Genomic DNA, 18773 nt, shown 5'->3' with positions numbered 1-18773 from the left:
TGCACTTTCAAAACTGAATAAGAGGGGGAAAAAAATCAAACAGCTTATATAAATTCTTTAGAGCTGTTTCATAAATTGTGTTTTATTCATCTCGACAGCATTTCATACATGTGAAAAATGATAGGATACAAATGTCTAAGTAATAGGGGCTCCTCATACAGGGGTCACTATAATTTGATCATCTGTGACTAAAATCCTTAAGTGCTTAAGTATACATTTTTAATATTGTCTGTAACAGTGACTATACGGTCTCAGAAATGCATGCGCTGGGTGGACTGGGTATGGTGGCACACATCTGTAATCTCAGTGGCTTGGGAGGCTAAGGCAGCAGAATCCAGGTTCAAAGGCAGCTTCAGCAATTTAGGGAGGCCCTAAGCAACTTAGTGAGACCCTGTCTCTAAGCAAAATATAAAAAGGGGCTGGGGGGGTTGCTCAGTGGTTAAGTGCCCCTGGGTTCGATCCCTGGTATCAACAAAAAAGAAAGAAAAGAAATGTGTGAAATGGATTGAAAGAATTTGTTCACCTGGACATTAAAATGTGCCAATGTCCCTACCATGTATTGTATACAATGAATTAATATTTTATAAATACTCTACTAAAATAATGTGAACACAATCATAATATTTTAATGTTTAAATACCTATCAAGCAAGGTGTGGTCAAGGTGTGGTCCATAGACTGTGCTGGAACATGAAGAGTTGTTACTAGTCCTCCATAAGATAAAGTGCAGAAACTAAGAGTAATTTAGTTTTACTGTTTACTACAAGTATTGGCCCAAAACAAATATTTCCCCTTTTTTGTGGGAGACATTTAATACTTACTCTCTTAATAATTTTGATATGTATAATATGCTATTATAGTTTATTTACCATGCTGAACAATAGCACTTAAAAGGAAAAACCTTTTCCTCCTGAGAGGCCGTCTTCTCCCCACTCTTCCTGGTTTTTTTTTTTTTATTTTACATTACAATTCTTAATACACCATTATAAAATAATCTATCATATCTCTGATTAGTTTTATCATTTCACTTTAAAAGATGCATTCTGTATCTGCACCAAATCATCGGGTCATTTTTGTTCCAATGGGCAAATTCATATCAATGCATAGAGAATCATATTTGATTTTTCAGCTCTTCCTGGCAATTTTTGCCGCAGCTTAGTGCTCAGAGAGTTCTTACTTCTCCATCTTTTCTTCTTACTGTTTCTGGGTTTCATGCCACATCCAATTCTTGAAAGCATTCACCTCTGAATAATTTAAAAGTTTTCTAATGCTAATCCTTTCTACAATTTCAACATATTTTTTAAATCTCATACTGAGGAAACTAAGGCTAATACTCAAATAGGCTAGTTAATTTACCCAAGGTCACTGCAGCTAGAAAGTGACAAAGTCAATATTTAAGCCCAGGTCTGCTTGAATTGGTTGTTGCAGCCACATTTTTAAATAGTTAAAAAGAAATTCATCAACTTGAGAAAGAACAGCTGTAAAAAAGAATAAAAAATAAATAAAAACCTACAGCTAACATTATACTTAATAGTGAAACAAGATGCTTTCCCCTTAAAATTGGGAACAAGGCAAGGATGCACCCCTCACAACTTCTTTTCAATATCATACCAAAAGTTCTAGATAATGCTAGACATAAAACATGGACAGATGGAAAGAAAGAAAGAAAATTGTCTTTTCTTGCAGATGACATGATTGTCTGTACAAAAAATCCCAATCTACCAAAAACAAAAACAAAACAAAACACTCCTTGAACTAATAAGTGATGGTAGCAAGGTTGCAAGAAATAAGTCTAATACACAAATAGGAATTGCTTTCCTAAACACCAGCAGTGAACAACTTAGAATTAAAATAAAAAACTCTGATGAGACAAATAAAATTAATTCTAAATAAATGAAGAAACGTTCCTTTATTCATGAATAGGATAGGAAGACTCAATATTGTTAAAATATCAGTTCTTCGCAACAATCTATAAATTCCATGAAAACTCAATCAAATTCCAATTGATAACTCAATGTTTTCTGTGGAAAAGCAAAAGATATAAGAGTACCTACCAACACAATATGGATGAAAAACAAAGCAAGGGGACTGACATTACTCGATTTCAACAATTATTATAATGTTACAACAACCAAGACAACATGGTATAAGGAAAGAATTCATAACAAGATCAGTGGAACAGAACAGAGAGTCTAGAATAGACCTACTTAAATATAGTCAACTGATTTTTTACAAAGAAGACAATTTAATGGAAAAAGGATAATATTTTTTTCAAAGTTGCTGGAAAAATTGGACAACCACATGCAAAAAAGAATCAAGTCTAGAGACACAGTCCTTACACCTTTAACAAAAATCAACTCAAGCCTGGATCACAGACATATGTAAAATACAAAATTATAAAATTTCAAGAAGATAACAGGACAAAAACGTGCATAACCTGGGGTTTTGTGGTTACTTTTTTGTTTGTTTATTTTGGTACTGGGGATTGAACTCAGGGGCACTCAAACACTGAACCATATCCCAGCCATATTTTGTATTTTATTTTAGGACAGGGTGTCACAGAGTTGCTTAGCACCTCGCTTTTCCTGAGGCTGGCTTTGAACTCTCAATCCTTGTGCCTCAGCCTACTGAGCCACTAGGATTACAGGTGTGCACCACCACACCCAGCTTGTGGTTACTTTTTTGATATAATACAAAAACCACTACTCATAAGTTGAACTTCTTAAATATTTCAATCATTTTCATGGCCAGGTGCAAGGGTACATGCCTGTAATTTGAGCTACTCAGGAGACTGAAGTAGGAGGATTACAAGTTTGAGATCAGCCTTGGCAACTATATGAGATCCTGTCTCAAAATTTAAAATTCCATTAAAGGCTGGCAATGTAGTTTACAGGTGGAGCACCAATGGGTTCAATCCCCAGTATCTAAATAAATAAATAAAACTTTTGCTACATAAAATAAACTGCTAAGAGAATGAAAATGATCAGCCACAGACTATTATATGTTAGATATTTGTAAATTACATATCAGACAAGGGACTTATGTTCAAAATATACAAAGAATTCTTGCGGGATGTCGTGGTACACAACTGTAATAGCACCAAGCTAAGGCAGGAGGATCACAAATTTGAAGCAAGGCCATGTATCAAAATAAAAAGGACTGGGTTAAGCACACCTGGGTTCGATCCCTAGTACCAAAAAAAAATGTGTATGTGTGTGTGTGTGTGTATAAATAAAATACATACATACATACACATACGTACAAATACATATCTTAAAAGAACTCTTAAAATTCACCAATCAAAAAGCAAACACCCTAATTTCAAAAAGTGGGCAAAAGATTTGATCAGGCGTCTAACCAACAAAGATATACAAATGGCAAATAAGCATATGAAACGATGCTCAACATCATATGGTATTACAGAATTACAAATCAGACAACAAGATCATATACACATCTATTAGATGACTAATTTCTAAAACAGTATCAATACCAAATGCTGGCGAGGATGTGAAGCAATTAGAATTCTCATTCTTTGCTAACAGAAATGTAAACTGGAACAGTCACTTTGGAAGAAGTTCAAAAGTTTCTTACAAAACAGTAAGCATTTGCTAACTATTCTATTCAGCAATTGTACTCCTTGATATTTACCTAAATGAGTTTTAAAACCTATGTCCCCACCAAAACCTGCAAAAAAAATGTTTATAGCAGTTTTATTCATAATTGCCAAAACATGGAAGCAGTTAAGATGTCCTTCAATAGGTAAATGGATTAACAACTGATGTATCCATACCAAGGGACAAAAAAGTAAATAGCAATAAAAAGAAATTAGGTGTGACACTAAAAATAAATGGATTAATCTTAAATGCATATTACTAAGTGAAAGAAGTTAGCCTGAAAAAGTCACATACTGTATAAATATCATTAGCACTTTGAAAAGGCAAAATTATAGAGGCAATAAAAAGATCCGTTGTTTGTAGGGAAGGGGAATGACTGGATGGAGAACCAGAGATTTTTAGGGCAGTGAAACTATTTTGCATGAAACTCTAACTGTGGAAACATGGCATTTTGTATTTGTCCAAACCTATGGATCTCTACAACACCAAGGGGCACCCTAATATAAATTATGGACTTTAGCTAATGATAATATATTAATATTGATTCATCAACTGTAATAAATGTACCCCACCAGTGCCAGATCTTAATAATAGGGGAAACAGGATAAAGGGTGTTATGTAGGAACTTTGTGCTTTCTGCTCAATTTTCCTATACACCAACAATTACTCTGAAACATAAAAGCTAACTACTAATAATTAAGTAAGGGATGGAGGGAGAGGAAAATTGAAGAGGGAGGGATGCAGGAAATGAAGGAAGGATGGATGGACAAAAGGAAGGAAGAAGGGAAGGGAAGGGAAAGAGTGAAAAAAATAATACCAGCAGAGCCTCTTAGGGGACATAAAAATAAACTTGCATCTTAAGAGACTAACCAACAAAAAAAGTTTTATGAAAATAACATCATTATTCAAAACGAGTGTGCACACAAAGGTGTTTGATTTCATTATCTAAAATTCCAAGGGAGAGCTGGGCAGTGTGACACATGCCTGTAACCCCATCGATTCAAGAGGCTGAGGCAAGAGGATTACAAGGTCAAGGCCAGCTTCAGCAACTTAGTGAGGTCCTAAGTAAGTTAGGGAGACCCTGTCTCAAAATAAAAAAATAAAAAGGGCTCAGATGGAGCTCAGTGGTAAAATGCCCCTGAGTTCAATCCCCAGTACCAAAACTAACCAACTAAATAAATAAAATTCCAAGGGAGGAAAAACATTTTTTAAGTAATTCCTTGGCCATAACTGAGATAATATTTTAGGCAAAGCACTTTCAGAAGCAAGCCGTCTTTATTATTCACGTTTCCCAAATTTAAACACACTTTTGTTTTTTTCTTTTGTGATGCTGGGGATTGAACCCAAGGCCTTGTGCATGCAAGGCAAGCAGTCTACCAACTGAGCTATATCCAAACACATCTTTATTCAATAATTGCTCCTGGGTGTTAGTCAAGCCTGCGATCTACAACAATTGTTTCTCTAACAAGTCCTGAGAAACAGGGCCAAGCCCCTGAGCCCGATGACCTCCCTGAGCCACACCAAAGTCACCACCATCAACACCTCTTGTGCTCAGATTCTCAATCAGGAGGTGATGCCCAGGACCTCTTTAGTGTCCTGGCCATGTGTGCCTTGCCCTATATTCACATTCCCTCAACTATTCATCTGATTTAATCCACATGAGCTCTGTGAGCTAGCTACTCTCCAATTTTCTAGAACAGGAAACAAAACCTCAGGTAGCTGAGTAACTTGCCCAAGGCCACATGACAAAAATAGGCAAAACTCAGGTTTGAACTCAGGCCTCCGAGTCCAAAGAGAAAAGACAAAGATTAACAGGCATTCTACCCAGAAGTGATACACGCCACTGTAGCTCACTGCCAAGGGAGTTATATATCTTGCCTAGTTCAAAGACAGTAAAGGAGAAAAAATCCACGAAGTGTCCACAAGAATGAGAATGAAATGCTTGTGAACTATCCCAATATCTATCATACAAAGGCTGAGTTTGACACTTGGTTTAATTAGCATAACATGCTGGATTTGCCTTCTGAAATAATAATTTTCAAATACCTATATAAAATAACAGCATTTTATAATCCTCCTAATTTATCTCCAGAATTTCCATATATCCCTTAGATATTATTTGTATTTTAAGGAATAATTCAGTGAGCTTACAGACCATGATCTAGTTGGAATCACTTGTTGATCATATTTTTAAATGAATTATGAACACAGGGCTCCAAGAAAAATATAGCAACCATCAATTAGAGGCCTCCACTCACACACAGAGAGCGAAGAGATGGTTTCTGCTTATGGAATTCTTAACACTCCCAGAAGCTTAATAAGGAAGACAGAATTTCTCCTGAAATTGCATACAGGATGGCTTCACTGAGCAAATCAGTGAAAAAAAGAAGCAAACTCTTTGGTCCAGTTAAACATTGAATACCTTCATACGCCTGTCTATGTGTTGAGAACCCTCAGTTGTGGAGGGATCCCCCAGTTTCTAAGAATAATCTGACAAGGCAGCATTTGGCTCCTCTATGATAGTGAGGCAAAGTTCACAGAACAAAAGTGTTTTGTGGAGAAATTCAGAAATTCATTACCACTTACAGTGTTAGCTAAGCTCAGGTGAGGTCAGGCGAGTCCCCTCAAGGTAAGCCCATAAGAAAGGAAAACTGAGCAAGGCCAGAGAGATGAATTGAAGAGTTCATATACACAGAGCCCTAATATAGCCAAAGTCCACATGGTTGAGTCTCTACAAGGCTCAGACACATTTAAAGAGGATCAGGTCAATGGCAAAAAGTATTTGAAAATTACTTCCTTTGCTTCATTATTCGTTATTCAAGATAGTCACATGAATATCCCCTCCTCAGCTCCTCCCAGAAACAATAACAACAACAACAAAAACACCTTCAGGCTGTACAAATTTTCACCAAGCCCACAAGGCCACTGTACCCCAACCTCTATCCTAATATGATGTAGGTTGGTAGCTTCTTTTGCAATAAGAAATCATTTTTCCTCTCCAGAGAAGACGAGGAACAGACAGAGTACATGACAAGGGATAACTGGGATACTCACATGAGCTTAAAACTACAGGGTAATGCCAATTCAAAGGGAGCTCTGCAAGGGCCCAAAGCATATCATTGCCATATTTGGTGGAACTTGTTTAGGAAGCATGATGAGAAGGTTGAGAAGGGAAGGTTGAGAAGTAGGCCAATCAGGAAAAGAAGTGATGCCACTAGATGGCTAGGTTAGCCTGGGAATGTCTTCCACTACTTCAGTATATACGTGGTTAAACATGGTCACCAACAGAAATTTGCAATCCAGTATAATTCAAGTTAGTACAACAGGTCATAACCACAATAGAAATAGCAGCCGCAAAGTACTGAGTGCTCACCATCAATGAGGGCCTGTGCTTAGGACTGCACAGAGAGTATGTCATTTGCTCTTCCTACAGCTCTAGCACCAGCCTGATTTGAATGGATGACCTTCTAGAAATGCACAATTTCCACCCACCTCCATTCCTAATTCTTCCAAGCTATTTGTTTTTCTTCTGTCTCAAACTGTACTCCTTTTCCTGGCACCCCCCGCCCCCCCAAAAAAACATGGCCCACAATTCCACTCTTGAAGCCCTGATGTCTCAGTTCAATAGCGTCATTTCAGAAAGTTCCTGCGTCTCTGGGCAGGCAGTAAGCAGGTCTATAGCCCACATGGTCCTGGAATTCTGAAATAACTCCTCTGTGTGCTGGGGAATTCCCATACACACACCCACACACATACACACACACACACACACACACGTGTATGCACACACACACAGGCACACGTGCACACCAAAATGATTCATCACAAATATTTAAAGACTGGAAGATGTAGGCTGGACTCCCTAACTATCACACCTCCCTCTTTCTTCAAGCGATTAGTCACAAAGGAGGAGAGACATCTTGGTTATATTTACATCTCTTCTGACTACACAGCACCCTAAGCCTAGGGTTTTTGTTTGTAAGAAACTAAAAATATAGAGAACAATTTATGGGAATTTTAATTGTCATTATCAGCTATTACAAACTCACTTTCTTCTTTGAGCCTCCTCTCCCCTCTTTCACTCTTTGTGGCAGACAGCAGGTTCCTAAAGGAAGGAAAATATCACATCCACTCTACCAGCTCTTCATTCCTGAAGAACATTCTTGACCATCAGTTAGCAATGCATCAACACAGCACCTGACTACACTTTTATAAACACATACAAATGCACAGAGATGCATGCTAAAAACTGTTATAAAAGTAAGGACCCCCTTTATAGATTTACACCTAAGTATGTGTATTCAAGACACATGTAAAGTGGGGGAGGAGGGTAGAATGAATTATTTTTTTACAAAATTTATATTGTTCACATCTGTATATATTTATACACACATATATAAACACACACACTCATACACACATATATAGACATAGAGAATAAATATTTGAAGGCTAAATGTTGATGGTATGTTTGTGGGGAGTGAATATTAGGTTACTTTTAGTTTTTTCTTTGCACTCATTTGCATTTTCTAGCTTTTCTACAGACAACAAACATTAGATTGATTATTAGTATAACATATTTCTTTTTAACTTCACAGGACAATGGTTTACTCTCTGAAGGTAGCATGCAGGCTACATTCTCACAGGCCAATAAAGAAGTATCTTGAAGACTCACAAACCAGAGTATCAATTGATATATGATATGATATGATAATTATCATATGTACAGAAGCATCACCTCCTTTGCAACCAGGAGGAAGAGAAGCTGAGTGAAGTGAGAATATCTTTGCTCTTAAAGTCCCATTACTGGTTAAGAGTTCCCAGTTGCTGACAACCTATGGCACCAGGCAAGTTATCAACCATTCTGGGCATCAAAGGGCCCAAATGTGCAGCCGTGGGCTGGTCTACATGCTGATGAAGGTACATCCCAGACCCAAGTTCAGGAATTCTGGGTTTTCACACTGCCTCATTAGCAGTGCACTGTCCCAGCACTGTTTACTTGCATCTGAGCCCAGATAGTTGGGTCCCCTATAAATTCATAAAGGAACTTTGAAGGGGTAATTTGGGGGTAAAGAGAAATAGTGTTGAAAGTGTCCACCATCCCTCCTCCACATTCATGCATTTGATGAGGGTAGGCCCAGAGCTGGCAGAGGTCTTCAGCTTGACAAGTTTGTTGGCAGCAGGGCAGGGTCACAGCTTCATTCTTACTTTCTGTCCTGATGAAAATCCTGCAAGATTACTCCATGAGAGATTAAATCAAACAGCCACTTGGGTTTCATTTCACAAAGTCAATTTCTTATCTTTTCCAGCAATTTTGTCACATTCCATCACTCCTCTCCCCCAACACAAAACACTCAGGAAATGGCTGCAAGAAGCTAATGAAAGACATTGACGTTAAGAATCATAAAGTGGGTGAAGAGCATTGCTGAAGAACTGCATGCATCATTAGATTTCCTAGAATGTGGAAAATGGTCCTCTGGCTCCAGTCTCAGAGCAACTCTCCCTGCTTCTCTCTCTTCTCCACACCTTGTAGTTCCTGTCCTTTAGGTGAAGCGCCTCATGATCTTTCCTCTCCATCTGCATGGCCAACAGTTGGAAGATGAGAAGAAGAGAGGGCAGAAGACATTAAAGATAAGACCTCTCCCTGTCGTGGAAGACCAGTCTAGAAGCATGGGTCCAGAGCTCTGGGTCCAGTGCTCTCTCTGCGGCAGTTTACATACCCAGGATTTGTACAAACAAGAAGAAATAGCACCTAAAGATTCCCCGTGGGCCTCCCGAAAGGAGGAAGGAAAGCTCCCATAGGTAACAAGCTCTGGTGGATTTTAAAGAGCTCAAGAAGAAAGGGAGATGGCTTTTTCTCCTGTGTAGGGAGAAGAGATCCTGGTGATAACCCTCCAGATCAGAACCCAACTTTCAACCCATGGTGCTGCTCCCAAATTATATGCTGCCAGCCCCTCGGAAAGTTGGTTCCTTGGACACTGGACGATGAATAGGATGTCAAAGGGGCTCCATTCATGGTCAGGAAATGTTAACCAGTGTTCATGAGGACACACCCCACTGAAGAGTGCAACCAAATCCAGAAATGTTGATTGTATGTACCTGTTGTTCACGTTGCTGAGTTGTATTTTGTTGTTGTTGTTGTTGTTGTTGTTGTTCATTGGTACATGGTTTGGGTTTTGCTTTATTACCACATTTTCCTCCATTTCATTTTTTCACTCAGAATACTCCATAAAATGCCCCCACAGTTTCACACACACAGTTCCCCTATTATAAACAAAGCTTTCCTCTCCACCTGTCAAAATTCTGCTATTGATGTGTTAACCTGAGAATAGAGAACTTGCTGTAGGGCCTGCTCCTACATTAAACTAATCATATCCTCAATGACCTCACCCTCTGACTTCACAGTGGAAATTGATGAGATACTGTCTCGGTCATCTTCTATATTGGTGTCTTGTTGTCTCTCATATCATTACATACCTCTAGTTTTATCCCTTCTCTCAAGCTTTCCTTTCTCAAGAAAAAAAAACATTGTATCACCAAATTCTTCATTGTGCTTCACAGAATAATAAATCATTCAAAATATTTGTGATGATTTGTATCTGGAATGTCCCCAAAGTCTCATGTGTTCAGCGGTAAGGCTTTGGGGAAGTGATTGGATTGTGAGGACTCTGACTTCATCATTGGATTAATCCATAGGTGGTTAAATGGACTACTGAGAGGTGAGACCTAGTTAGAGGAAGTCAGTCACTCATGAGGAACCTGCCCTGGAAGATTTTTATCTGACACATCTCTTCCCCTTTCTCTCTCCCCCTATCTACCACGACCTGAGCAGCTTTCCTTCTCCAAGCCCTTCTCCACCATGATATTCTGCCTCACCTCATGCCCAAGGAAATAGAGATAGTCAACTACGGCTTCAAATCTCTGAAACCATGAGCCAAAATAAATCTTTCCTCCTCTAAACTGTTCTGGTCAAGTATTTTGATCACAATGACAAAAAGCTGACTAACATAATCTATTAAGTCATAATGAAGTGTTATTTTTACCTATCAATTTCCCAAAGCCAAAAACATTCAAAAAATGGCCAACCCAACACAGGTGCAATCATGGAATCACATACTAAGAGAAGTTAAAATTGGATATAGGTGAAAATCTTTTAGATATAATGTATGGAGGAAAGACACAGTAGATCTAGAGAAACAAAACCTCTAGCTCTAAGTTTTCTGGCCTCACTAGTTTTCCAAGTCGCAGGAATCCCCACTGGGTCCCAGGACTGGCTAGTGTGAACATATAGTTAATGATGATGAACGTGACTCCCTCCAATATCTTGGCAGTCGACATACCCCAGAACTTCAGCACAACCCTGCAGGGAAGAAAGTTCAGGAGAAATGGATGACAAAATTTCCAACTTATTTTAGTAGGAGACATCAAAATTAGAATGAACTATACAAAAGAGTTGCAAACTCTCTTTCAGCCTGAATTAGTAAACTGATCTACCATTTTTGTCATGAAATTTGGTGTCAGACCCTAAATTTTATTTCTTCCAATCTAACCCCTCAGTGAAAATAGTCCTTTGGCCTCTCAAAGCTAAAACCTCTGCTTTACTTCCTTTCATCACCAGTTACTACAGCAGAGTTAAACTATTATCACAGGCAGTCTGAGTCATGGTCCACACAGCAGCACATCAAAGACCTGCCATTAGGGTGCAAGGAGGGTGGTGGTGAGACTAACAGGGAGTCAGCTTGGAAATGGATTTCCCTTGCTAAGCTGGGAAAGAAGAGAGAAGGAAAAGGGTAGGCAGCAGCTCACCCAATCCCTGGTCCTAGAAGTCCACCGAGGCAGCTCACAGAATGCTACAGAGAATTATACACACCTCTCTGCTGTCCCTTACATCATTGGTTCTGTGCAGGTCAGAGCACCCTTGGGAGTGCAAAGACTATCAATCTGCAGGCATGACTCCCAGACAGTAGCCCAGACTCCCAGACAGTAGCCCAACTGAGGTGGGCTGCTGAATGAAAAAGTCAGAAGATAATAAAAGCACACAATACAAACCCTACACAAGAAGGAATCAAATGTTTGCTCCTGATATTACAAGTTATTGGTTACAGAATGGGATTAGCTGCCTTGCTCTAGTTGCTCTTGCCCTGCATTCTCCTTTCTAGCATTTATTAAACTGGCCTCCTTCCCCCATTTAATTAAGCTCTGAATTGCTCTCTGATGATGGTTTTCTACCTTATAATCCAACTTCTACCCTCCCTCAAGGGGAAAAATAAAGAACTCCACTTCATCAACTTTGCCCCATGTTTCTTCAGAAGATGGACCAAACTTTTGTTAAAAAAAAAATGTGTTGCTCTTCATTGCAAACTGTGCACAACACACCAACTATCATGTTTTTAAATAAAAGCAGACAGTCGGGGCATATGTTATGATTCAGGCACTGTGATAAGCTATTTACATGTATTAGTTAATTAATACTCATAGTCACTTTGGTAGACAGTGATATTAATATCCCTATCTTACAGGTAGGGAAGCAGAATCTCATACAACACATAGGAGTGAGACCTGGGATTTGAACTCACTTCTGTGACTCTCTGATACTTCTCTTTTCCACAAAATCACTGGTACTCAAATATTGGTGTACATCTTTGAGAACATTTCTTTTTCAATAAGCTCTTCTCTTTCCCAGCCAACCAGCCTCTCACAGTGTTCCTGAGCACTTGCTGGGCTAAGTGTGAAGCTGGTGAACAGACACAGAAACTCTCTCCCAACTCCTCATATGTCCTATGATGTCAGATGTCTCAACAGCATCTTCTACTGACAGCTTTCCTACCAGTTGGTAATTACTCCTAATTCTGTTCTCAAGGGACAAAAATCTCCCTAGTTTTTAACTAGCTTTTCAGACAGAAACTTACTTTCATGCATGGAAGGACCAAGAAAACCCTAAATGATCTTGCTAAAAGCCACATATGTTCACAACACACACACCCCCCACTGCCAAACACACACACTTCAAAACAGGGCAGAGTAATGAGGCCAGGTCAGGCCAGAGGGATGAATTGCTTAGCAACTGGAAAGGAATATCCCTATACCACAGAGGGTAATAGTACCTTTTGCTGCCCCTCGGGGTGTTTTGGAATTGACTCTAAGTGACACAGTTCCTCTCTGGAAACCCTCTGAATATTTGGCGCAAGAGCAGAGATCCTCATTATCTCACCTTCCTCTAGGGATAGAATATCACCTTCCCCTTAGAGATTGGGCTTATTAAACCATCAGTTCCTGCCTGTACTTGAGGCTTCAAGCCACTTCCTCTCTTGGGGTTTTAAAAAAGTCATTTTGGGGTATATAAGATGAAGGCTAATATTATTATGGATTCAACTTCTTACTGCTAACTTGTTCTCCCTGTGAAAATATACTCATTCTCATCTTGAACATCCTAATGTGCATCCAAATGTACAAGTCATCTTCCCTATGTAGGGAGATAATAGCTAGAGAGAAAGGGAGACGAGATCCCATTTATTGAGGCTTGCTGAGTCTTATCCATTGCCAGGTGCCTTACCTATAGTATCCTTCCTAGCTATGGCAATAGTCCTGTGAGGTAAGATCATTTTACATTTGAGGATACCGAGGCCCAGAGAAAGATTAAGGAATGCCACCAAGATGCAACAGCTGAATTTCAAACTCTGGGGTGATTTCATTACAAAGCCTGACCATGTTTACTCCATCCCAGTAAGCTATTCCCTACGTGTACCCAGAAATTTCTCAACAGGACAGTAAAAGGGTGGGGAAGGCAGTTTGTAATTGTAAATGGGATGATCAGAGCAGCCCTTGTTGGGAGGATGACAGGCAAGCAAAGACTTGAAGGACAGGAAGACTCTGGGCATGGTGATAAACCAGGGAAGAGCACCCAGGGAGAAGAGAAGGTGCTGATGCTGGAGCCACATGAGATCGGGGGCAGGTAGATGAGGTCAGAGAGGTGATGGTGGTCAGACCTGTAGGACCAATGAGAAAGGAGGCCCCGACCTTGCACAAGTCACTTCCTCTGGAGAAGTTCTCTCCCAACTCCTCATCTGTCCTATGATTTAAAGTATTATCTACCAGTTCCTGAGGGAGACCAGAAGTAAAAAAGGGTCCCTAAAATTACCGATTAAATACTCTGCTGGATATCCCTTCATAAAACCAGGTTGTCTACTTTTCTAGGGGAGCAGAAAGGTGTTGGCAGGGCCAGGACTACAAACCTCTCTTCATTTAAGATCTTAAGTGGAAGTAAGAAGTTTGGGACACACTATTTCATGACAGCTGATTATTATATATTATTTTGTCTCATCAAAGAGGGGTAAACATTTTTGAAGTATTTAGGTTTTCACCTCAGTCATTAATCTGTGTCAATTTTTGAATCTATGCCCAGAAACCCCCATTGTGCTAAGTTATCCATTCACATTTTATCTCATGTAATTCATTATTCTTCAAAACCCACACCATTTCTGGAATCAGTATACATAGAAATGGACTTTTATCAGACGATTCTCAGTATCTAAGGCAGGTCTACTCTAGCCACTCTTCTTGTTTTTATGTAAAGATTCATATTGATATAACATACATAAGTATAAAAACCATAAACGCACAGCTCAGCGAACTTTTACAAGATGAACAAATCATATATTTACCATTCAGATCAAGCAATAAAACATTACTAACTACTCAAAAACCCATTCCAAACCTTTCAGTTATTACCTACCCAAAAAAGGACACACTACTCTGATTCCTATCATAGGTTTTGCTTATTTCTATAACTTAAGTGAAAGAAATCCTATAGTGTTCTCTCTATGTCTTCCTTGTTCAGCTCAAAATAATTTCTGATATCTGTGTGTTTCTGTGTGAGCATTCATTCACTTTATTGCTCTACAGTGTGACCATTGTGTGAGTGCACAGTTTACTTAACCATTCTAGCATTGCATGGTTTATAGTTCTTGGCAATTTCAAAGAAAGTTGCTATGAACACAGCTGGAGAACAAACACAAGTATCTCTACTAGGAGTGCACCTAGGAGAAGAACTGCTAAGACACCCAGTATGTGTTTGTCTACCTGTGGTAGATACTTCCAGAAAGCTCTTCAAAGTGGTTATACCAATTTGCACTCCCACTGACAATGCATAAAAGTCTTCTTGAGTCATTTATTTATTCAATCATTCAACTTGTATTCATTGAACCATGGGGACTAGAGATATTATGATGTTACATACTGTTTTCCTGGGAACTCACAGTCTAAAGGGAGAAGATGGGTATGTAAACAACAACAAAAACTGCAATACAATGTTAGAGTTCTGCTTGAATCAGGTACAAGGCAATTGGAGATGATGATCAGGGAATGATTGCAGCTTACATTTTTAAGGTAAGCAATGCTTCAGAGGAGTCTGAGGCATTGACATCTTAACTAGGCCCCAGGGTTTTTTGCTAGATGAAAAAAAAATGGGTAGCCACTCTGAGTAAAACTGTGGAGGTGCAAAACATCTAATGGGTTGAATGTTGTGACAAGTGTCTTTCTCTTTGACATATTTAATCAAAACAGCTATTGGATAAAGTGAATACCTATCCCACTGCTGTTAAGACAAACAGGCAACCTTCCCTGTGCCGATGTAATGAGGCTACATCAATAAGTTGAGCAATCTTTGCGAGAGACTGAATATGCTGGCTAAGTGATGCTTTCAAAATATTCAACATCAAAATATGGTAAAAATAAATGTTGCATTTAGTAGATAATCTTTAATATTTAGTAGGCTACAAGTAACTAAACCCAATAAGTTGGCATCCCCCTTATATTTCAAAATTAACAGAACATGTTGAATACATCAAAATATAAATATATCTTCTGAGATGTCCAAATAGTAATAACTCTTCCTAAATTATGTAGGCCCCAAATTATTTTCTCTCATTCTTTATGGCATGGAACTCTAGGGAACCAGCTATCTATTTCTCTAGGTGCCCAAGAATAATGGAAGATCCTATCCGCGGGGCACATTGGTGTCCTTACACTCCCCCATCACTGGGTATCCATACACAAAGGAGAAATGTGCAGAAATATAGGACACACCAGGCCTTTAAATGTTCACAAAAATATGTCAGCTCTGTCACCTTCGTACCTGGTGGCACATGGATCCACTCGAATACAACAAAAACATCTCCATACTTCAGGCACTCGCCCATCAGAGAATTCAACTGAAAATTACTGTGATCTGCCCTCACTAAAAGCCTACTGAGGCTTGTGGAATTTAACAGGACCATACTGCTTGCCCATTCCTTCCTTCCTTAAATTCTTCCAGTGTGTTGATTTAGATCATCAGAAATACATGAACATAAGTCTCAATATTGTGGCTTCTCACAAAAATGCCTTGACTAATTCCATCTGGGTGACAGGTAATCTCTTAACTCTCAGCAAGGAGCAACCAAAAAAATAACTATTGGAGACTTCTATCTCTCTTGCCAGAATGTGGCCAGACATTGTCCATTATGTTACCCAATGCCTGTATAAAGATTTAGTACTGTAATTTTTCCCAGAAATGATAGCATTATGGTCCTAGCAAGAATAAGCCAGGCACTTCATGCAAAGAACTAGACTCCTTTTTTTCTGAGAGAAAAGATTGTGCTCAAACAAAATAACTACATTCCACACACACAGAAAAAATTGAAAGATAAATCTGTAGAGACAGAAAAGTAGATTTGTGGTTGCCTGGGGCTGGGCGTGGGAAGGGGGAGTGACTGCAAATGGGTACGAGGTTTCTTTTCTGGGTGATGGAAATGTTCTAAAATTAGATTATAGAGATGGTTGCACAACTCTGCAAATTTACTAAAAAATCATTGAATCATACTCTTAAAATGAATAAATTTAATCATATGTAAATTAGACCTCATAAAGCTGTTTTAAAAGAGTCATTCTGAGATGGAACATAGACATAAATGTGAAAGGCAAAACAATAAGACTTCTGGAAGAAAATATAGGAGAATACTGTCATGCTCTTGGCACAGACAGAATTCTTAAACCAAACACAAAAAGCATTAACCAAATAAACGAAACAATGATAAAGAGGACTTCATTGAAATTAGAATGTCTGTTAGACAAAGGATATAATTAAGATAGTAAAAAGGCAAACTACTGGCTAAGGAGAGAGAGATTTGCAATACTTATATCTGACAAAAGACTCATATCCAAAATATATTTTTAAAAATATTCCTGTAATGCTGGTCACAGTGGTGAGTGCCTGTAATTTTAACCACCAGGGAGGCTGAGGCAGGAAGATTGCAAGATCAAGTTCAACATGGCCAATTTACCAAGATCCTGTTTCAAAATAAGAAGGGTTGGGGATGTAGCTCAACAGTAGAGTACCCCTGGGTTCAATCCCTAGTACTGCAAGAAAAATTAATTAAATAAAATTTTCCTATGAGTAAGCAAAAAGACAAAACAATTTAAGAACAGGCAAGAGACCCGAACAGGTGGTTCACGAAAGATAGGTATCCAATTAGCCAATAAATTCGTTGGCCAATAGCCAGTATCTCAATTTCTAGTTCTGTCTCTAAGATGTCATTTTGTTTCAAGGTTTTTATTCCATTGTTATTTGCACTGATATGTGTATCTACTTGAGTCTCAACAGGAGGCAGATGGTCAATTTAGAGTAATTCAAGAAGAGTTTCTTTCAAAGGGACTGTTTATAAGGTATGAGTTAGATGGAGAAGAGTCATCAGAGGAGGTACAGGAACAAAATGAGAAGCACCAGAAGTGTCACCCCACTCACCCAATAGGTGCAAAGAGATGAGGTGAGGTCCTGGGACTTGCTGGAGAGAGCATCTGGAGAAGATGCTTCAGGAAGAATAGTGATCACAGTCCAGGAAGGAAATTGGCCTGAGGCAACCGCACAGGGAGGGAGCCAGAGAGAAAATATTCAGATCTTACACTCTTGTGGCATCCTGCCAGGGCCCAAGTTGTCAAACCTAGCTGGAAACTGAAGGCTCAGGTTGTCCTTATATTGATGTCAAATATCTGACATTGGAGCAGAGAAGGCAGAGTGCAGCTCTGGAGGGGTAATCAGAAGAGATCTGGCACGCCACTATAAGCTGCCCGGAATCCTTTTTAAAATACACCAGGAATAAGAAATGAATAATAAATATCATGACCAATAAAACTATGCTCCTGAGACAAAGAAAGGAGATTCTTTGGAGACATTCTATTAGCTTTTCATAAGCAATTTGTGAAGTGGAGAGAAGTGGGGGGAGGTGGTGATTCATTATTATATACCCAACCAAGATAATGTCCTGCATAAGTTGTTTCTATTGATCGGAAATAGAGCTGACTCCTGTCCAAAAGCGAATTAGACATCCTCAGGAAAAAATGATATGACTTCTGAGACAGGCTTGTTCCTGCTCAAACTTACTTCAGAGCCAGCATCTGGGCTCTTAGGGAAGGTTATTCTCACAGGAATGCAAAGTGAACCTTCCCTGTGAACAGCCTGTAAGGATCTCCCAGCCTCTCATCATGACATCCTTCCTCAGCCGCCCCTCCTACCCCCAGGAGCCCACTCTTGTTATCCCTCACTCACCCTTACTCTGCGTTCACAGTTTCCATTAGTGCAGGATCCAAGATGTTGCCTAAATTGATTTTCTTAAAAGGTTTTCAAAGTGTCAATGCCGATGCATTCGTCCCTTTCACAAGCCTCAGTTCCTTTATGGCACAAAGCAAGACCAAGCTGTTCTATGCAAGGGGCTTCTCTGAACCAGAAATAATCTGGTATATTTATGATGTGTTTTTTCTCCTCCTCTAGAATTGAAGGCCCATGTGCTTAAGAACCACAAGGAGGTAAAAATGTAAAGCACTGGGTCTCAAACTTAACAAACATCGGAGTTGTCAGGACTTACTAAAACACAGATTACTGGGCCCCACCCGTGGACTTTTTAATACAGTAGGTCTGGGGTGGAGGAGGGGTCCTAGAATTTTCATACCTAAAAGTTCCCAGGTAATTAGTTTCCTATTGCTGCTGTAAGAAAAAAATCGCAATTTAGTGGCTTAAAACAACACAAAGTTATTGTCTTATAATTTTGGAATTCAGAATGTTAAGTCCAAAATGGATGGCACTTGGCTAAAATCAAGGTGCCAACAGGACTGTGTTCCTTTCCCC

At 39.2% G+C, this 18773-nt stretch overlaps 1 protein-coding gene across 3 annotated transcripts in view; it reads right to left on the bottom strand.

Moving 5' to 3' along the window:
• Positions 1-18773, bottom strand: part of Frmd3 (FERM domain containing 3) — a 245933-nt gene that overhangs the window by 125461 nt on the left and 101699 nt on the right. The window contains exon 1 of one of the 3 annotated variants that reach the window (XM_078047420.1): positions 18198-18359. The exons of the other annotated variants lie outside the window; for them this stretch is intronic. The gene's annotated coding sequence lies outside the window, so the exon portion shown is untranslated. Of the gene's footprint in view, positions 1-18197; positions 18360-18773 lie in introns of those variants that run through there. 3 annotated transcript variants of the gene reach the window in all.

Source organism: Ictidomys tridecemlineatus, chromosome 4, assembly GCF_052094955.1.
Source record: "Ictidomys tridecemlineatus isolate mIctTri1 chromosome 4, mIctTri1.hap1, whole genome shotgun sequence".
Taxonomy (NCBI): domain Eukaryota; kingdom Metazoa; phylum Chordata; class Mammalia; order Rodentia; family Sciuridae; genus Ictidomys; species Ictidomys tridecemlineatus.
This window is presented reverse-complemented; position numbering and strand designations above follow the sequence as displayed.